This window comes from Bos grunniens, chromosome 25 (genome assembly GCF_055505025.1).
Source record: "Bos grunniens cultivar Pamir isolate PY7600 chromosome 25, Bosgru_T2T1.0, whole genome shotgun sequence".
NCBI classification, from domain to species: Eukaryota; Metazoa; Chordata; class Mammalia; order Artiodactyla; family Bovidae; genus Bos; species Bos grunniens.
This window is the reverse complement of record NC_141189.1, coordinates 29,658,587-29,678,883: the sequence shown is the minus strand read 5'-3', so window position 1 is coordinate 29,678,883 and position 20,297 is coordinate 29,658,587. Positions and strand designations below refer to the sequence as shown.

At 40.5% G+C, this 20,297-nt stretch overlaps 1 protein-coding gene and 1 long non-coding RNA gene across 11 annotated transcripts in view; one reads left to right on the top strand and one right to left on the bottom strand.

Annotated features, from left to right (window-relative positions):
- MRTFB (myocardin related transcription factor B) overlaps window positions 1-20,297 on the top strand; it is a 317,022-nt gene that overhangs the window by 224,054 nt on the left and 72,671 nt on the right. The window lies entirely within an intron of this gene.
- LOC147345382 (uncharacterized) lies at window positions 11,327-16,513 on the bottom strand. The gene is made up of 3 exons (XR_015154711.1): window positions 16,391-16,513; window positions 15,479-15,550; window positions 11,327-11,438 (listed from the first exon to the last, which is right to left on the bottom strand). It is a non-coding gene; the product is annotated as an uncharacterized LOC147345382 (long non-coding RNA).

The following is a 20,297-nucleotide window of genomic DNA, read 5'->3' as shown; positions in this document are numbered from 1 at the left end:
GTGTGTGTGTGTGTGTGTGTTACATTCATCTAGTTTTGGTATTGAGGTGATTCTGGCCTGGTAAAATGAGTTCAGAAGCAATCCTTCCTTTGCAGTATTTTTAGAATAATTTCAGGAGAGTAGGTATTAACTCTTCTTTAAATGTTTGGTAGAATTCACCTGTGAAACTCTCTGGTCCTAGACTTTTATTTGTTGGGAGTTTTATTATTACTGATTTATTTTCTTTCCTGGAAATCAATCTGCATACTTTTTTTTCTTCTATATTCCTTCTTGGGAGATGGTGTATTTCTAGGAGTTTGTACATATATTTCTTCTAGGTTGTTCATTTTATTGGCATGTAATTCTTCATAGTCATTTCATATGATCCTTTTTATATTTGTGATGTTGATTATAATTTCTCCTTTTTTATTTGATTTTATTGATCTAGGTCTCCTCTCTTTTTTTTTTTTTTATGAGACTGGATGAAAGTTTATCACTTTTGTTTATCTTCTCAAAGAACCAGCTCTTAGTTGCATTGATCTTTTCTATTTTTCATTTGGGGTGTTTTGTCTTTTTCATTTATTTCTTGTCTTGTGCTAACTTTGGGTTTTGATTGTTTTTTTCTAGTTCCTTTAGGTGTAAGTTTAAGATGGTGTGTTTGAGATTTTTCTTGTTCTGAGGTAGGCTTGTATTGCTATAAATGTCCTTCTTAGAACTGCTTTTCTCATCCTGTAGATTTCGGACTGTTAAGTTTCTGTTTTCCTTTGTCTCCGAGATATTTTTAAATTCCTGTTTGATTTCTTCAGTGATCCATTTGGTGGTTTAGTGGCATATTGTTTAGCCTCCACGGGTTAGTATGTGTGTGTGTTTGTTGTGTTTTTGCAGTTTTTCTTGTAATTGATTTCTAGTCTTATAGTGTTTGTGGTCAGAAAAGATGCTTACTGTGATTTCAGCTTTCTTAAATTTGCGAGTGCGTGTTTGTGGCTCAGCATGTGATACAACCTGGAGACTGGCCCATGTGCACATGGAGTGAATGTACATTTTGCTGCTTTGGGTGGACTGTTCTACACCTGTATCTGTTAAAGTACATTTGGTCATTAATGTGTGTTTTAGGCAAGTGCTTCCTTATTGATATTCTGTCATGATGGTCTGTCCATTGATGCAAGTGGGAGTGTTGAAGTCCCTACTGTTGTTTTACTGTCATTTTCTCCCTTTATGTCTGTTAATGTTTGCCTCATGAATAAGTTCTCCTATTTGGGGTGCAATATTTTTACAATTTTTTTATAACTTCTTCTTGGATTGATCCCTTGATCATATGTAACATCCTTATTTATCTCTTGTTACAGTCTTTGTTTTAAAGTCTATTTTTTTTTTATATAAATATCACTATCCCTGCTGTCTTCGTTTTCACTTCCATGGAATACCTTTCCCCATTCCCTCACTTCTCTCTGATTGTCTTTAGATCTGAAGTCTCTTGTAGGCAGTTTATATGTGTGTGTGTGTGTCTTGTTTTTTTAGCCATTCAGTGTTCTGTGTCTTTTGATTAGAGCATTTAGCCCATTTACATTTAAAGTAATTATTGATGTATATGCTATTTGCCATTGTGTTAATTGTTTTGGGGGTTGTGGTCTTTTTTGTAGTTCTTTTTTGGTTCCTTTTTTCTTTTGTTCTCTTGTGATTTGATGACTGCTTAGCATTATGCTCAGATTCTTTTCTCTTTTGTGTGTGTATCTGTTATAGGAGGAGGGCATGGCCACCCACTCCAGTATTCTTACTTGGAGAATCCCCATTGACAGAGGAACCTGGCATACTGCAGTCCACGGGGTCACAAAGTCAGACACTGAGCGACTAAGCACAGCACATCTATTATAGATTTTAATTATGCTTAACCGTGAAGTTGTATATGTATATACACACATATAATTATTTTAAGCTGTTTATCTCTTTTGTTGTTGTTGCTTATTTTTTAATTTCAAACTCATTTTAACAGCCCTGCATTTTTATTCCCCACCACCACCACCCACACTTAGTGTTTTTTACCTCATATTTTACATCTTTTTGCTTCATATGTCTCTGCTTATTGTGGATATAGATGATTTCACAACTTTTGTCTTAACCTTCCAGCTAACTTTATAAAGTGCCTGATGTTCTGCCTTTACTGTATATATCCCTTTACCAGTGAGATTTTTTTCTTTTGTAATTTTCATATTTCCAGTTGTGGCTTTTCTGCTTAGATAAGTCCCTTTCTTGCAGAGCAAGTTTCATGGTGCTGAACTCGGCTTTTGCTTGTCTGTAAAACTCTTGATCTCTCCTTCAAATCTGAATGATAGCTATGCCAAGTGGAGTATTCTTGGTTGTAGGTATTCCCCTTTCACCACTTTAAACATATCATGCCACTCCCTTCTTGCCTATAGAGTTTCTGCTGAGAAGTCAGCTGTTAGCATTTGGGGAGTTCTCTTGTAGATAACAAGCGGCTTTTCCCTTTCTATGTTTAATATTCTCTCTTCTTATTTAACTTTTGCCATTTTAATTACAGTGTGTCTTTGAATTGACTTCTTTGAGTTGATCTTATTTGGAATTGTTTGTGTATTTTGGACCTAGACATCTATTTCTTTTACCAGATTATAGAAGTTTTCAGCTGTTATATCTTCAACTGTGTCTCTGCCCCTTTCTTTCTGTCTTCTCTTTCTGGTACTCCAATAATGTGACTGTTAGGACATTTGGTATCTCAGAGGTCTCTCAAACTGAACTCATTTTTCCCCACTTTGTTCAGCTTGAATGATTTCTCCTGTTCAGTCTTATAGTTTCTTGATCCATTCCTCTGTGGCATCTAATCTGTGGATTCCTTCTAGTGTATTTTTTTATTTCAGTTATTATATTCTTCAGCTTTATTTTGTTCTTCTTTATAATTTCTAACTCTGTTAAACTTCTCATTGCGTTCATCCATTTTTGTCTCAAGTTTTTTGAGCATCCTTATGAGTACTGGCGGAGAAGGCAATGGCACCGCACTCCAGTACTCTTGCCTGGAAAATCCCTTGGACGGAGGAGCCTGGTAGGCTGCAGTCTGTGGGGTCGATAGAGTCGGACACGACTGAGCGACTTCATTTTCACTTTTCACTTTCATGCATTGGAGAAGGAAATGGCAACCCACTCCAGTGTTCTTGCCTGGAGAATCCCAGGGACGGGGGAGCCTGGTGGGCTGCCATCCATGGGGTTGCACAGAGTTGGACACGACTGAAGCGACTTAGCAGCAGCAGCATGAGTACTGGCAACCCACTCCAGTACTCTTCTTGCTTGGAAAATCCCATGGACGGAGAAGCCTGGTAGGCTGCAGTCCATGGGGTCACTAAGAGTTGGACACGACTGAGCGACTTCACTTTCACTTTTCACTTTCATGCACTGGAGAAGGAAAGGAAATGGCAACCCACTCCAGTGTTCTTGCCTAGAGAATCCCAGGGACGGCAGAGCCTGGTGGGCTGCCGTCTATGGGGTCACACAGAGTCGGACACGACTGAAGCGACTTAACAGTAACAACATGAGGTACCCTTTACTGCCTATCAGATAGATAGATTGTCTCAATCTTGCTTAGTTCTTCTGGAGTTTTGTCTTGTTCCTTCATTTGTAGCACATTCCTCTGTTGCCTCTTTTGGCCTAATTTTGTTATTTGTGTCTATGTTTGGTAGGTTGGTTACATTATCTGATCTTGGAGAAGTGACATTAAGTAAGAGATATCCTTTACAGCTACATGCCCTAGGGCCCTCTATGTGGGCTTCATGGGCCCTTCTGTTGTGGCGAGTCAAACAGTATAGGCATGATGGTAGAGGTGATTGGCCCCTGACCTGATCGCTTGTCTGGCCTTGCCTGGTATGGAGGCTGCCAGGCACTGATAAGTGGGACCGCGTCCTGACATGGCTGGATGCACAGTCCAAGGATCCCTGGTGCTGGTGGGCAGGGCTGGGTCACAGGGTGGCTGGCTGCAGGGCCTAGGCTTCCTGGATGTGGTGTCATCTGGCCAGGTGGGCAGCCTGGGCCCAGGGCTAGTGCTGGAGATGGGGCTGGATCCCAAGGCAGCTGGTTGAAAGGCCTAAGGTGTCCCATAGCTGCTGGCATAGGCTGCTGGCAGAACCAGTGCCTAGGAGGTTCCTAGGGCTGGTCCCCACCCACTCATGGGTGAGGCTGGGCCCAGGAGCTTGTGCCAACCCACTGATAGGCAAGGCCAGGTCCTAGAGCTAGTGCTGGCTCACTGGTAGGCCAAGATCCTGGGGTCTCTGGTTATGGGGCCTGGAGGTCCTGGAGTTGGTCCTCCTGGTGGCCAGGGCCAAGTCCTAGTGTAATAACCTACAGGGAGGACTCCAGAATGGTGCTTACCAGCACCGGTGTCCTCAGGGAAGAATGAATTCCCTGGAACGGCTGTTGTTGTGTCTGTACCCGCAGGATGAGCCCCGTTGCCTCATGCCTCTCTGAGGGGCTTTCTAGGATCAGCAAGTAGGTCTGACTCAAGCTCTTTTCAAATTCCTCTTTCTGCCCTGGATCTTGGAGTGTGTGAGATTTTGTGAGCACTCTTTGAAAGTAAAGTCACTGTTTCCTTCAAAGCGAAGTGTTCTGGGGTCTCTTCTTCCCAGTGCAGGACCCCCAGGCTGCGAAACAGTGCAGACCCAGTACTCCTTGCAGAGAACCTCTGCATTGTGATTATCCTCCTGTCTGTGGGTCACCTCCCCAGGGGTCACCGCCACCTCTCCTCCTTATGTTGTGTTTCCTTCTTTGTATCTTTAGTTGTTGAAGATCTTTTGCTTCTTTAGGTCATTGTCATGGATAGATACTTTAAACAGTTGTAATTTGTAAATAGTAATTTTGTTTGTAATTCTGTTGTGCCCATGGGAGGAGGTGAGCTAAGGGCCCATGTTATTTATTCAAAATATAGTTTAGTGCATTTATTGCATTTGTATTCAAATTTGGGTGTTCCTGCATCCTTGCAGATTTCATTAATTTATTTTTTTGACTATCTGATGTATTAACAAACAGAAAAAAATCTATTTCTGCTTTATTGACTATGCCAAAGCCTTTGACTATATGGATCACAATAAACTGTGGAAAATTCTGAAAGACATGGGAATACAAGACCACCTGACCTGCCTCTTGAGGAACCTGTATGCAGGTTAGGAAGCAACAGTTAGAACTGGACATGGAACAACAGACTGGTTCCAAATAGGAAAAGGAGTACATCAAGGCTGTATATTGTCACCCTGCTTATTTAACTTATATGCAAAGTACATCATGAGAAACGCTGGGCTGGAAGAAGCACAAGCTGGAATCGAGATTGCTGGGAGAAATATCAATAACCTCAGATATGCAGATGACACCATCCTTATGGCAGAAAGTGAAGAACTAAGAGCATCTTGATGAAAGTGAAAGAAGAGAGTGAAAAAAGTTGGCTTTTAAAGCTCAACATTCAGAAAACTAAGATCATGGCATCTGGTCCTATTACTTCGTGGCAAAAGGATGGGGAAACAGTGTCAGACTTTTATTTTTTTGAGCTCCAAAATCACTGCAGATGGTGACTGCAGCCATGAAATTAAAAGATGCTTACTCCTTGGAAGGAAAGTTATGACCAACCTAGATAGCATATTCAAAAGCAGAGACATTACTTTGCCAACAAAGGTCCATCTAGTTAAGGCTATGGTTTTTCCAGTAGTCAGTATGAATGTGAGAGTTGGAGAATAAAGAAAGCTGAGCGCCAAAGAATTGATGCTTTTGAACTGTGGTGTTGGAGAAGACTCTTGAGAGTCCCTTGGACTGCAAGGAGATCCAACCAGTCCATCCTAAAGGAGATCAATCCTGAATATTCATTGGTAGGACTGATGTTGAAGCTGAAACTCCAACACTTTGGCCACCTGATGCAAAGAGCTGACTCATTTGTAAGGACCCTGATGCTGGGAAAGATTGAGGGCGGGAGGAGAAGGGGATGATAGACAATGAGATGGTTGGATGGCATCACTGACTCAATGGACATGAAACTCCAGGAGTTGGTGATGGACAAGGAGGCCTGGCGTGCTGCAGAGTCCATGGGGTCACAAAGAGTCGGACACGACTGAGTGACTGAAGTAAAGTCAAAACTATGTGACCCCATGGACTATACAGTCCATGGAATTCTCCAGGCCAGAATACTGGAGTGGTTAGCCATTCCCTTCTCCAGGGGATTTTCCTTCAATCCAGGGATTGAACTCAGGTCTCCCACATTGCAGGTGGATTCTCTGCCAACTGAGCCACCAGGGAAGCCCATATGCCAGAAGTTATTTACTACAGCAATTTGTTTGTAACTGCTTAAGATTGGAAACAACTTAAATGCCCACACACAGGAGAATGGCTGAATAAACTGTGGTACATCCACATCATGAATATGACACGGCTGTAAAAAGGACCAAGGAAGAGCTCCATGAACTGATACCAGAAGATCTTCAGAGTTTAAGTGGGGGAAAAAAGCAAACAATGAAACAGTAGCAGTGTTACTTCTTATTTAAAAGAGAAGGGAAAATAATAAAATGTGTACTTATAGCTCTGGAGAAGGAAATGGCAACCCACTCCAGTACTCTTGCCTGGAGAATCCCAGGGACGGAGGAGCCTGGTCGGCTGCAGTCTGGGGTCGCACAGAGTTGGACGCGACTGAAGCAACTTAGCAGCAGCAGCAGCATACTTATAGCTGATTCAGGAGAGAAAAAAATGAAAGGAAGGGTAAACTAGAACCTAATGAGATGAATCACCTTTCGTGGTTAAGATTTAGGGGATGACAGTGGGATGCGAGAGAGAAGCAGGCAGCAGCACATTTCTGAGAACATTGCTTTTGGTATAGTTTTGACTTTCAGAACCTTGTTAATATAGCACATACTCAAAAGAATAAAATCTGCAAGGATGAGGGAACACCCAAATTTGAATACAAACACAATAAATGCACTCAACTATTTTTCAAATAAATAACATGGACCTTCAGCTACCATTTTATAATGTTGGAGGTATATAATTAAGGTAAATTCCTAGATATGGAATTGCTGAGTCAAAGGTAAATGCTTTTGTAGTTTTGTTAGATATTGCTAAATTCCTCTTTCAAAGGGCTGTACCAGTTTCCATTCCAATTAACAATGTGTGAGAATGTTTATTTCCCCGCAGCCACACCTACAGAATGTGTTGTCATACTTTTTTGCCATCTGGTATTTTGGTGTAATTTTAATTGCATTTCTCTAATTATAAGTAAGTTTGAACATCTTTTCATATGTGTAACAGCCATTTTACAATCTTTTTTTTTTTTAGAAGAATGTGAATTTTCTGTTCATTTCTCTGTCAGGTTTTTAAACTTTAATTTTTAAAGAACTATGTATTGAAGCAATTAGCTCTTCCTCTTCAGTATTTTTGTTGTGTTTTGCACATGGCCAAAATTTATCACTTTTCTTTTTATTGTATTTGGATACAAAGTCATAGAAAACTTTTCATTATGTCCAAGGGTCATCAATATTTAAAGTACTCAGGGGTTGATTTTTTTTTAGCGTTTTCATTCCTTATCTTCTTGGAGCTTATTTTTATCTAATCAGACTCTTTCTCCCTCCTCTATGTGGCCTTTGTGTGTGTGTGTTTTCCCAGTTCCCCTCGGGTGTTTTTACTTTTTCCAGATGTACTTAGATATCATCTTGTCTAGCGCCATTAAAAAGCCTTGTGATATTTTCATTGAAATTGCATTAAATGTGTAAATTTACTTAGTGAAAGCAAACATTTTTATGATGTGGTATTATCTTATCCATGAACAAGGACTGTCTGTGTGTTCAAGCCTACTTAAAGGTTTTTTCTAATTTTTGCAAATTGCTTATTAAGCTAATTCAGAGTTTTTGTCTTTTTGCTATTATTAATGAAGTTTTCTCTACTATTATGGTCTCTAACCACTTGTTTATATATCTGAAGGCTATTGGTTTCTGTATGTGTTTGAATTCACCCTACTTGGAGTTTGCCAGGTTTCTTAAATCTGAAAATTTATGTATTTCATCAGATTTGGGAAATTTTCAAGCATTATATTTGCAGTTATGTTTTATGCTTTGTTCTATCTCTACCCTACTGAAACTCCAGCTGCACAGAACCTTATGATATCATCTCATGGGTCACGTGGGTTCCCGTTCTTTGTTTTCTTTATTCTTTTTTTTTCTCTAAGGCACATAATTTATTTTCGTTCTTTAATTTGTATTGATACTATGATTTATGGATTTGAAATTTTTTCTGCTCACTGCTTTAAATATGTGCCATAGTTTCTGACTATACCCAAAGAACTGTCCTTTTTAAAAAAACTTTCATTTCATTTTGTGGTTTTCCTCTTTTCTGTGAACTAATTAGAAGATGTTATTAATTTCCAAGTAGATAAGCCTTTTTAATTTTTTACTTTATGAATAATTTTTAGCATTATTACACTGACATCAGAATGTTGTTTATAGTATTTTTCATGTTAGGGAATTCACTCAAGTGTTTTTGTGACCTAATATGTGATTGTCTTTTGAACAGTCCATGTGTTCTGTGACGGTGTCTTCACTGTCATTGGGTGTGAAGTTGACTATATAGCAGTGAGATCTTACTGATGATGCTGTTTGGCCTTATATACCCTTACTTATTTTTTGTCTGCCTAATCTGTCTTTTCCTGAGGTTGGGAGATTAAAGTCTCCTGTTATTTGCATGTTTTGTCTGTGTCACATTACATCTCCTGTCCTTTTTGTTTTATAACAGTAGTTATGTTTGTTTTGTATTATACACAGTCACAGTGATTATCGTCTCATTGTTGATCATGGCTTTTAGCAGTAAAAGATATCCTTTGTCACATAAAACATTTTTTACTTGAGTTTTATATTTTCTATGTTCAGGATCATTCCCACTTCACCATCTTCATCTGTAACACACCTCAGTCCACCAAAATCCTGTGGGCGCATCACAGTGCACCAGGTCACACCAGCACCACATGTGTGAGGTATCATGCAGTTATTATACATGAGACTTATTTATTTCATTGGTTTGTTGGTTTTTTGTTTTTGTTTTAAGATTCTCTAGGATAATTCTGCTGTTCAGTTGTTTTCAGACACCCAGGTAAATAATCTTCTATTGCATTAAAATTTTATAAATAGTAGAGAGACTGTTTCAGAGTTGTTGTGTTACATAAAGGAATTCGTCTGTTTTCACAAGTGCCATTGCCTTTATAAAATAACAACAACAAATTTATTGAAATCTAACTAAATACAATAAATTGCACAGATTTAAAGTATTCAACTTGAGAAATTTTCATTTCACTGTAATCAGGACAGCATTTTCATCACCCTTAAAAACTTCCTCATGCCACTTTGTAATCTTTTTTCCACCACAGTCTTCAGGCAACCACTGATCTGCTTTTTTGCCTCTATAGATTAGTTTGCATTTTCTAGAATTTTTTTTGTAAATGGAATCATGTATACATGTGTTCTTTTTTTGTTTGTCTTCTTTGCTTCAGCCTAGTAATTTTGAGATTTATCCATATTGTTGTTATTCTTTTTTATTGATGGTTAGTATTCCATTGTATGGATACACCAAAATTTACTTATTCATTTACCTATGTATTGATGGTTATTTGCAATTTCTAACTATTACAGATAAAGCTATGAATAAAGTTCTGTTGAAGAAACCATAGTTTTGAAAGCTAAGCATACACCTACTATATGACCAAGCCTTTATTCAAATGAAAGGAGAATAATTACCTACACAAAGGTTTATTAAAATAAATGTTCATGACAGAATTATTCATAGTATCTCAAAGCTGAAGACTACCCAAATGTCCACTGACAGATGAATGGATAAACAAAATGCAGTCCATCCATACAGTAAATTATTGCTCGGTAATAGAAAGGAACCAACTGCTGATGTATGCAGCACCGTGGATGACTCTCAGAATTGTTATGCTTAGTGTAAGAACTCAAACACAGGAGACCACATGGTATAAGATTTCATTTTCTTGCAATTCTGGAAATATGAACTATCCCATAGTGATAGAGAGCAGATCAGTGATTCTTGAAGCAGAAGGATGCAGAGGCGCAAGAAGAAATTTTGGAAATGATGACAGTGTTCCATACCTCAAGTGGGACCGCAGCTTCACCTGTATAAAACTCATCAAATCACACACTTTCATTGGACGTATCTGACTGTCTTTATACCTCGGTAATCTTGATTTTTAAATTCCTATCAGACACAACCAAGACAGAACAGGTAGTTTCCGTTGTTAGTTTCCTGTAAGGAAGATGCTTGTCAATTAGCCTGGACTACTGAGTGTAAGAGTTAGAGAGAAATGTGACCATGTGACGTGGTTTAAACATTGGGATAGATCTCATAGGGACAAAAAGGTGAGTGAGATCCAGTTGCAGCTTTTAAAGACGGGAAAGTTTACTAAAATGGGGCAAGGGGTATCAAGAATGGGAAGAGCATCCAGACGTGCTGAGAGAAAGCCCAGCGGAGCACCCACTGCCCCAGAGGAGTTCCCTCCAGCTCTTCCAACGAGAACTGTTTACATGGAGATACTTGCTGTTCATGAATACACTTGATTGTCAAGGATTAAGACCTGCGGAACAGTTTTTACTTTTCTAATTAAATTTTTGGCTTAAAAAATTTGTTTTCAGCCAAGTTTATGTGAGAAAATTAATCCCTACAGATGTGATTAGAGTGAGTCTTTACTCAGTTATCCCAAGGATGACATAGCTCATACCGTTTTAGACAACAGGAGAGAAGTTAGTTTCATACAGTGGATGCCTTTGTGCACTAGGGCTTAATTCTCTTGCAGACCTCACTGAGAAAAGCTAGTAGTCTGCATATGTACTGCCTAGGTTACAGATCTCTCCTCTACTCCTTACAAGCTTTGTAGCTGGACAAGTTACTTCACCTCTCCATGCTTCAGTATAAAAAAGAGACAGTAGTAGCCAGCAGAGAAGGCAATGGCACCCCACTCCAGTACTCTTGCCTGGAGAATCCCATGGACAGAGGAGCCTGGTGGGCTGCAGCCCATGGGGTCGCTAAGAGTCGGACACGACTGAGTGACTTCCCTTTCACTTTTCACTTTCATGCATTGGAGAAGGAAATGGCAACCCACTCCAGTGTTCTTGCCTGGAGAATCCCAGGGACGGGGGAGCCTGGTGGGCTGCCATCTATGGGGTCACACAGAGTTGGATACAACTGAAGCAACTTAGCAGCAGTAGCAGCAGCAGTAGCCAGAGTTATTGGAAAGAGTACACTGAGTGGGGGTATGTGAAATGCTTAGCACCATGTGGAAATGCAGTGCTTCGGTGCACAATAAATGATATACAAACAAGAGTGACCAACATCATCATCTTTTTTATTCACGAAGGCGGAGTCCTCCCATGATAGGTATCATGAGTCTTCAGATATGACTCTTTGGTGGTGTTGAGAGACATCCTGAAAAGCTTCTGAAAGAGATTAATACTGGAGTTAGTTCCTGCTCGGGTACAGTCTCCATGGGCAGATGTCAGAATTTCAGATGGAAAAGCTTGAGCAAAGACAAGGAAGTCTCAGAGCCTGTCGGGGTATAAGCAGTTTGATTCAGCTGAAGCACAGGAGCGTGTTCAGGGTTAATAATGCTACTTAGGAAAGTGAGAAACAAAGTGGTGATGGCTTTGAATGCCAAGCTAAGAAGTGGAGGCTGAATTAGGTTGGTAGGGAGAGGCCTGGATGAATGTGGGTCAGTTGAGTGACATTGTTTTATTTATCCAAGCAGCATCGATGGAGCAGTCAGTGAGCCAGGCACTGGGACTGTGCAGATGAGTGAGACAGCAAGCATTGGTTTTTAAGTGCATTGTTTGGAGCTAGATTATGTGAGGTCTAGGCTAAGCCCATTGCTTGTCTTTAAAAAAAAAAAAAAATCTTTGTTTTTCCAGAAAAGCCTATCTTATAAAATTAGAGATGATTTCATCCTGAGTATAGCATATAATCTTAACATCAAGGGTGTTTTAGCTGCTGAGGGAAAACTCATTTAGGATCTGCTATTCAGAAAGCAAGAATTGCCTAAATCCGAGATAGGGTATATGTGTTCCTCATGCAGTGGTGGGTGTTTAGCATTGATGGGTGATGCCAGTGAAGTCTCAGTGGGCACAACAGATCGTCAAGGAGAAGTTCCATTCACTGATCACAGTTTTGTAAGTAGGTGGGAGAGAAATGAAATCCTAAATAAAGTGTCTGGTTTCTCCTCTGCTAGAAAAAAAGATTGCTTTTTCCTCAAAGACAGGAGGTGGGATGGGAGTGGTAAGGTGGAGCGCAGCATATGTCTGAAGCCCGTAATATTCATAAATCTAGTAGCCCAAGTTACTTGCTGACAAAGGTGTAAGGGTAGTTAGGTAGTGTGGCCTTGAGGAAAATGGAGACGCTCTGGAACAGTGGTGCAGACAATTCAGAGTCAATAAGAGATAAAGGGAACATCTTGGAGCAGGCGTGAGGGCATGGCATGGTTTTATATTGAATTTGGAGAGTCCTCCTGCTTCCTTAATTTCTCAAGCCCTTCTTGGTGTCATTACTGCTTTTTATCATGACTCCCAAGATGGCAAAATAGGATCCCCATTCAAATTAGATAAACAAAGACAAATGCTTCCTTCTCACCTCAGGATAATGCTGTGGAAGCCAAGCCACAGAGAACGTGGGCCCCTTCTCCCCATTTGAGTTACATGGTGAAGCAGCGGTTCACAAACTTAAGAAATGTACTCACCCTTTAAGAACAGTTAGTAGATGACTTAATTTTTACTAGTGTAGTGTTTCAGAATTAGGTACAACTGTAAAAGAAGTTTAAAACTCCTTGTGCTTAGTAGCACTTGCACAGCTGCAAAACAAGAACACTTCTGTATGTTATTTACAGAAATCTGCAAAGCTAATGAAATTCAAATCGGTATTAATTTACTGTGACACGTGCATTTTTGCATAAATGTGACTGCTGCTGGACATGAGGCCGCGGTGCCCCAGCACCCTGGCAGGAGCTGGGAGCCTGCGCTGCCTGCTTGCACAGCAGCCCACTTCTCCCCCCGCGCCTCTGTCAGACCACTGCAGGCTGCCAGCATTCTGCCTTCTCTAGGCCTGATCGTGTCATCACCGCAAGGTCCAGCTCTCTTTACTTTTCATTCTTACATGGCAACACTTGATTCTTTTCTCAGGGTTAACAAAATGAAAACACGAAATTTTTACATTTTCCACAAAGGACTCATCCAAGAAGACAACTTGGATTCCTAAAACTATGTCCCAGGGTTTGTTCTACTCACTTCTCAGAGCCGGTGGCTCACGACTTGGCTGAGATTAGACACCTGGAGTGGGTTTTCGATTTCATTATTCCAGTTAAGTGGAAAAATATCAGCAGTGTTCGCTGCATGTATAAAAACCTTTCAAATTTAATCTAATACATGAAATCTCAAATAGTGGAAGGACACCAGAAGGTATTAAGTGCCAAACCAAAAAATGATGAACTTTATCTGCATCCTGCTGCAGCCTCAGAGGGTGGGGTTGGAAAACAGAATGTGGTGTGGTGGTTGCTGGGGTGTGTGTTGGAGGGGGCAGGGTGGTTTGCTGGGGGGGGTGTGTGGGTATGTGTGTGTTTTTGCTGGAGAAACCCTACACTTAGCAGACAGGGAGCCATGGGGGAAGCAGACAAAGGAGATCATTCCAAAAGTGAGCCCCAAAAGACTCCACCGTTTGGCAAGTGCCTATCGTGCCTGTCCTAGGAATTTTATATGCATTTTCCCCTGATTTTTATAATCACAGAAAACAGCTACTGCTGTTATCATCGTTAATACACTTCTATAGATGAGGCAGCCCCAGCACAATGATGTTACCACTTTTCTAAGATCTCGCAGATTTCAACAGCCGAATTTTGTTTAACTCTGAAGTCGTGTTCCTTCCCCAAAACCATCCTGCCTCTAACCTTCATAAAATCCATATGTGATCTTATCCTCCTCCTGAAATCAAGTTACCAATTTTTCTTAATATATGCCTCTGAAAAATTACACGTAAATTTAGTAAAAAGAAAAAGCCCACAAGGTTTCACTTTTGGTAAAAAAGAATGTTGGAGTGAGGAAACCAGGATTAAGGATATGTGTTCACCAGCAGAGCAACTTGAAAACACATCATTTCATAGCTAAACTGCACTTTTTTTTAATAAACCAAATATCAATATGCGTTTCCCTCAGAGCTGCTGAGGGTCATAAAGACCCTCAAAGTCCTGCTAAATTTACTTGTGATCTAAAAACCATTGTCACAGATGGTGAACATTTGTTATTCTCTCATTGAGGGTTTCCTGCACACAGTTCATTCTTATTGTTATTCTTATTACTTGTTTTTTTCCCTCAACAAAAAGGAAAAACTGGCTTTTTTTTCTCATACATTAAGCATTCTCAACAGAAGTGAAAAATGGCTCTTGGAAGATGGGCAAAAAAAAAGTATTTTTTAATATATAATGTACAGATAATATATAATGTACAGGGGCTTCCCTGATAGCTCAGTTGGAAAAGAATCCACCTGCAATGCAGGAGACCCCAGTTTGATTCCTGGGTTGGGAAGATCCGTTAGAAAAGGGATAGGCTACCCACTCCAATATTCTTTTGGCTCCGCTGCTAAAGAATCTGCCTGCAATGTGGAAGACTTGGGTTAAGCCCCTGTGTTGGGAAGATCCCCTGGAGAAGGGAAAAACTTCACACTCCAGTATTCTCGCCTGGAGAATTCCATAGACTGGGTAGGCCATGGCGTCACAAAGAGTTGGACACGACTAAGCAATTTTCACTAATGTACAGATATACATAGAGCATATAAATGTATACAGTGAATCTGTGGTGTTAAAGTTTCAAGGAAAAGTGATTAGGAAAACTTATATTTAAAAGGGTCAGGAGCTAAAATGTGGAAAAGATCGAGAAACACTGTGCTCATCAGTCTCTTTGTCGCAGGCGCGGACCTCGGCCCCACACAGGTCGTGACTGGCTGACGTGCCATCTGGCCTTCACAGGGCCTGATCCTCTTCTCACTCCCCCTTCCATCTCTGCTAAACCCTCAAAGCTGTCGTCATCTCATTCTCCCTTACATTCCATAACTCAGTGTAAGGAGGTCTGCTTTGAAGAAATACAACCTAAGAACACTCTTGGTTGTGAATCTTCAGCCAGTTGTCTATCTGTATGTTTATAAAGTAACTCTCAGACTTAGAAGTAGAGAAAGGATTTGGATGACTTTCTTAAATCTGATAAAGTATATCCTGTCCTCTCTTGATTATCCTGATGAAGGATTTGGGCAGGAGGAGGCAAAGGGCCCCAGTCTCTGAGATGCAGTCAGAATACTGCCATTGGGTGGTGCCACTGTCCCGTGAGGACTCACCTGGAAAGAGCGAGGAAACCCCCAGTTGCCCTGCCCCACAGAAGGTTATCTCCCCTCAGCTTAAGCAGATGTTAGTCAGCAAAGTGTTACTGGTACAGTTCCAGTCATGACAAACCTGGCCACATCTTCAGAGAGGATAAAACAAACACAGGAGGGAAGTGCCGTTCGTGCCAGTCCTGGCTGCTTTCTAGGATGGAAGAGTATGATAGGCACAGATTACAAACCCAGTGATTATTAGGCTGTTTGGCCCCTGGTGGCTCAGACGGTAAAGCGTCTGTCTGTAATACGGGAGACCCGGGTTTGAGCCCTGGGTTGGGAAGATCCCCTAGAGAAGGAAATGGCAACCCACTCCAGTACTATTGCCTGGAAAATCCCATGGACAGAGGAGCCTGGTAGGCTACGGTCTAAGGGGTCGCAAAGAGTCAGACACGACTTAGTGACTTCACTTTTTGGCCCTTTTGCAGTGTTGAGTTATGCTACCGTACTTAGTTCTTCAAATCACTGATATTCTTTCAAAATCTTATTATCTTGGAAATGTCAGAAAAACGTATCCTTGTGAACAGTCATTTCTATAATCTCTTTGTATATGCAATGGATACAGTGTCCATGGATTTAAACAGTGGTAAAAATGAACAACTTTTAAGATATGTTGCCTGATTTCACAGGCAGCACTCTTAACTATCCTTGTTTACAAAAAATATTTTAAGTTATCAGGATTATCTACTTGGGCTTAATAATTATGAAATCATTGGGATTTACCATTTAATAATCATCTAAAATGTGATATTTTATTGTGGTATTTATAATGTTAAAAAGGAGAAAATTAGGGATTGTATATGCATCTCACTGAAAATATGGTATCTTGAGGGAAAAAAACATAGGTGTCATCTGGACTGAAACTTTTCCTCCCTAAATGGTTCCAACCTGACTGACTGTGTCTCTACAAATGTCATGATACTGTGCTCAGACTGTGCGAAAGAAGCCCCAGAGTGCCCACATGTGATTCAGTGAATGGCCCCCTGCGTACCTGTTCCAAAGAACCAGGAGGTGGAAGACAAGAAGACGAGCATCCTCCTCAATCCCGGGGCCCAGAATGCTGCAGAAGTACACGCAGTCTTTAGCGGTCTCCTTGCGTTCTGCTGCTAATTACTTTACTCATTACTTTTGAATGTGTTTTACGTTGGGGGAACATTAACACCCTCAGGTTTTTCCTTATTGAAGCATAGCATCATCACACTGATGGTCTTTTTCGTCAGCAGTTTTATAAGCGTATGTTGACTCTGCCAAGTTTTTGTGTAGGTCCCTTGAGCCACGTTTGTTTCTGTTCTGATTCCCGGAAGCCTTTCTTGGATTGTTCCTAGTCTCAAGCCATACAGCTTTTCTCACGCTTATTAAATATCTATGCTTGGGGTAGTGGGAAAATTGACTTGATTTATGGTATTCTCTTTCATACTAAAACAACTCTTTTGAGTATAGACACAAACACTGTGGAAGCAGATTTATCATAGCCAAAGTGAATTAAGTCACTTATCATTTGAAGTTAAAAGCCACTTGTGACAATAGAGCCAAGTGCCACATGCTGATGATATAGCACATTTAGTAAAGAACAGGGCAGATGTATTGGAAAGCAGTCCACGTGACAACTGTGGTCCCTTCTTACCGGGCAGGAAAGCAAGTCTCCTTCCTCTCACCAGCCCTGATTTGATCGGAAAGACATTAAGTGGGGCTGAGCAAGGCAGCTGCCCTGTGGGAGTGGGGGCAGAAGTCCAGTGCAGGGCTTCAGAGCCTGTGGGCGGGGAGACATACCTCCCTGGGGTTTGGCCACAGCCGTGAATGGGGTGAATGGGGTATCCATGAGTGGGGTGGCAGAGACCCATGGGACAAGATCCTCACTATAGGAGGAGGACCCTACAAATATAGAAAAGAAGGAAACTGAGTTGACCCAGTGGGGTTGGATTGGAAGTGGAGGCATTGGGGTGAACTCATGGTTTTCAATATATATAAATAAATAAATAGATGTGCATACTTAAATATAGGTCTATATTTACATCTGTTAATAGTGAGACACATAAATACATTTATGCTTACACACACAGATACACATAAACTCAGACATAAATCCTACGTCTGACTCAGAAAAGGCCTGGGAATAATGACACCCAAATAGCATTGAGCACACCCAGAATTCACACCTTAGTTTCTCAACAGAGCAGGAAAAGTAAAACGTGAGCTTAGAACATCTTAATACCAAAAAGTAAGAAAGTGTTCAAAGAACGATGAAATCAGAACAGTAAGAAACTGAAGCCAGCTCAAGGGGATTCCCATGGGCCAAATCTGAAATTATTTGAGCATCAAAATAAGGAATGATTGGAACATTTTATAACCCATTGAATAAAATTTGAATAGCTGAGTCCTTACTGTTATAAATAGATAACATAAAGTGAATAAAGAGAATTTTTTCTTACAATAGGATGCACCACTAATAAATGTAGAAGGAATGATAGAATTTTCAAAACCATCATTTGTCAGTCATGCTAGTAATAAATAACTCAGCCCCGTGAAATCATTAATTACCAAGAGAAAAATTAATTTTTCAGTGAAGAAAGCTGGCCGTTGCCACTTTAACAAATCAATCAAGATAAACACCATCAGCTATCAGAGAAACTGAATTTGTCCCCTACCACCTAGTGGGATGGAAAGAACACACTGCTTCTATGGTATTCCTGCCAAAAATACTCCTGTTATGACTTGTATCTAATCTTGAAGACACATCAAAAGAACTGAGAGTAACTCTACCAAGTAACCACCTTGTAATCTTCAAAAGTCAAGAAAGAAACATTGAGAAAGATGGAAGAAAACTGAAGAGACTCAGACTCTGTGCCATATGTGATCCTGGCTTGGGTCCTTCTACTATAAAGGATGTCCTGACAACTGGCAGAACGTGAATGGAGTCTGTAGGTGGCAGTGATAGGTCGGCATTAATTTCCTGATATTGATGGTCATATTGTGGTTCCTTTGGAGAATTAGCCTTGTTTGTAGGAATTACAGACCAGAGCACGTAGGGTAGAGAGCTATTGTGTCAGAGCCTCCTCGCAGATGGTTCATGGAAATAGGGCTCTTTGAATTTGAAATTATTTCAGATTTTTTAAAATAGCAAAATAAATGTCCTTTCAGGCCTATTCACTACTAGAGAAATTATTATTCCCTTTCAAAACTACAGAGGCAGACTTTTAATACAAATCTACAGCCAGAAAATATTTCCTTATTTTGAGATCTTTTATATTTATCAGATAAAAAATAATAAGTTTGCAGATGATCCCTAAGACTGTTTTCTGTTTTAACATACTAAATACACACACAAACATGGCCAATAAAGAATTTTTAAATGGCTGATGGAGCTTTGAATATACTCAGGCTTCTAAACCTGGGGCCAAAAAAACAGTTGAGTACAATTTTAAAAGTAGCATCCCTGCAAAAGAGAGTGTTGGGCTTTATTGTTTTTGTTGTTCCTTTGGAGTGCAGTTAAGAATGTGAACCTGCAAAGCTGCCTATTTGGAACCGTGGCCATCACTTACAAGATACGTGACTCTGACAAAATATTTGATTTTTCTAGGCCTCAGTTTTCACACCTGTAAATTAGGATCGATATATATGCATGCACGTTCAGTTGTGTCTGACTGTTTGCAACCCCATGGACTGTAGCCCACCAGGCTCCTCTGCCCATGGGATTCTCCAGGCAAGAATACTGGAGTGGGTTGCCATTTCCTTCTCCAAGGGATCTTCCTGACCCAGGGCTCGTATATGTGTCCCCTGCATTGGCAGACAGGTTTTTTTTTTATCACTGAGCCACCTGGAAAGCCTGTAAACTAGGATACCAACATTGAAATCACAGGTATGTCAACAGAATGAATGTGATAATATATGACAAGCACTGAGACTGTGGCTCATTGTAAGCACTCAGCAAAGTTGGCTGCTGTTAGTATTTCAAGAGAAGTTAAATTGATTCATCAAAACACTCTAGTATGATTATGTTGCCTTCATTCTCCCTCACCAGGAGTAGAATTACTCAAAGGCAATAACCAGTAATGGTCTCTGCTGTTAAACCTGTCCCAAGATCAAACTAAAGCCTAGAAACAGAGCATGTTTTAGAAGACAGCAGGCACTGTAGTGCCAGTGTTGGTTGAATTTCAGATTGGCTGCTTACAAGCTTACAAGACTTTGGTCTTGGTCTATAAAATGTCTAGAATGTACAAATAATCATAGTGATTGCAAAGGGGTTAAATGAGATAATCTTTGCAAAACTTTCTTTGAACTGGCCCAAAGAATGTCTGCCAAAAACGTGTTGTTGTTGTTTTTTTCTTACTCCTTTAAAGGTGTGAAGTGAAGTCACTCAGTCGTGTCCGACTTTGCGACCCCATGGACTGTAGCCTACCAGGCTTCTCTGTCCATGGCATTTTCCAGGCAAGGATACTGGAGTGGGTTGCCATTTCCTTCTCCATTTAAAGGCATAACTCCATTAAACAGTTAATTTAGAAGAATGGAGGCCTTAGCATTAGAAGTAGTAGCAGAGCATTTGAGGGCATGTTTGAGAATTGTGTTAAGTTCGTCGCTGTGTGTTCCTGCATGGGTTTAGACTACCAACGCTGGGCTTAAATTGCCTCCGAAGGAATTTCAGTTGACAAGAAGCATGCCACATGTTGTGTAATCCCATTCTCGAGAGATGCTGAAGAAGGGTAGATACCCATCTTTGTAGAACAGCATGGATTTAGGGCACGCGAGCCCTGAAACCAGGGACAAAGGAAAGAATCTTGATCCAGTCCCCCATCTCTGTTAAATGAGGAAGAGAATATTCATTTTTCCAGGCTGTAAAAATGTAAGCCTTTCTTCTTGCCAGAAAGGGGTCATGTCATATGCACAAAGTGTATGTGTGTGGT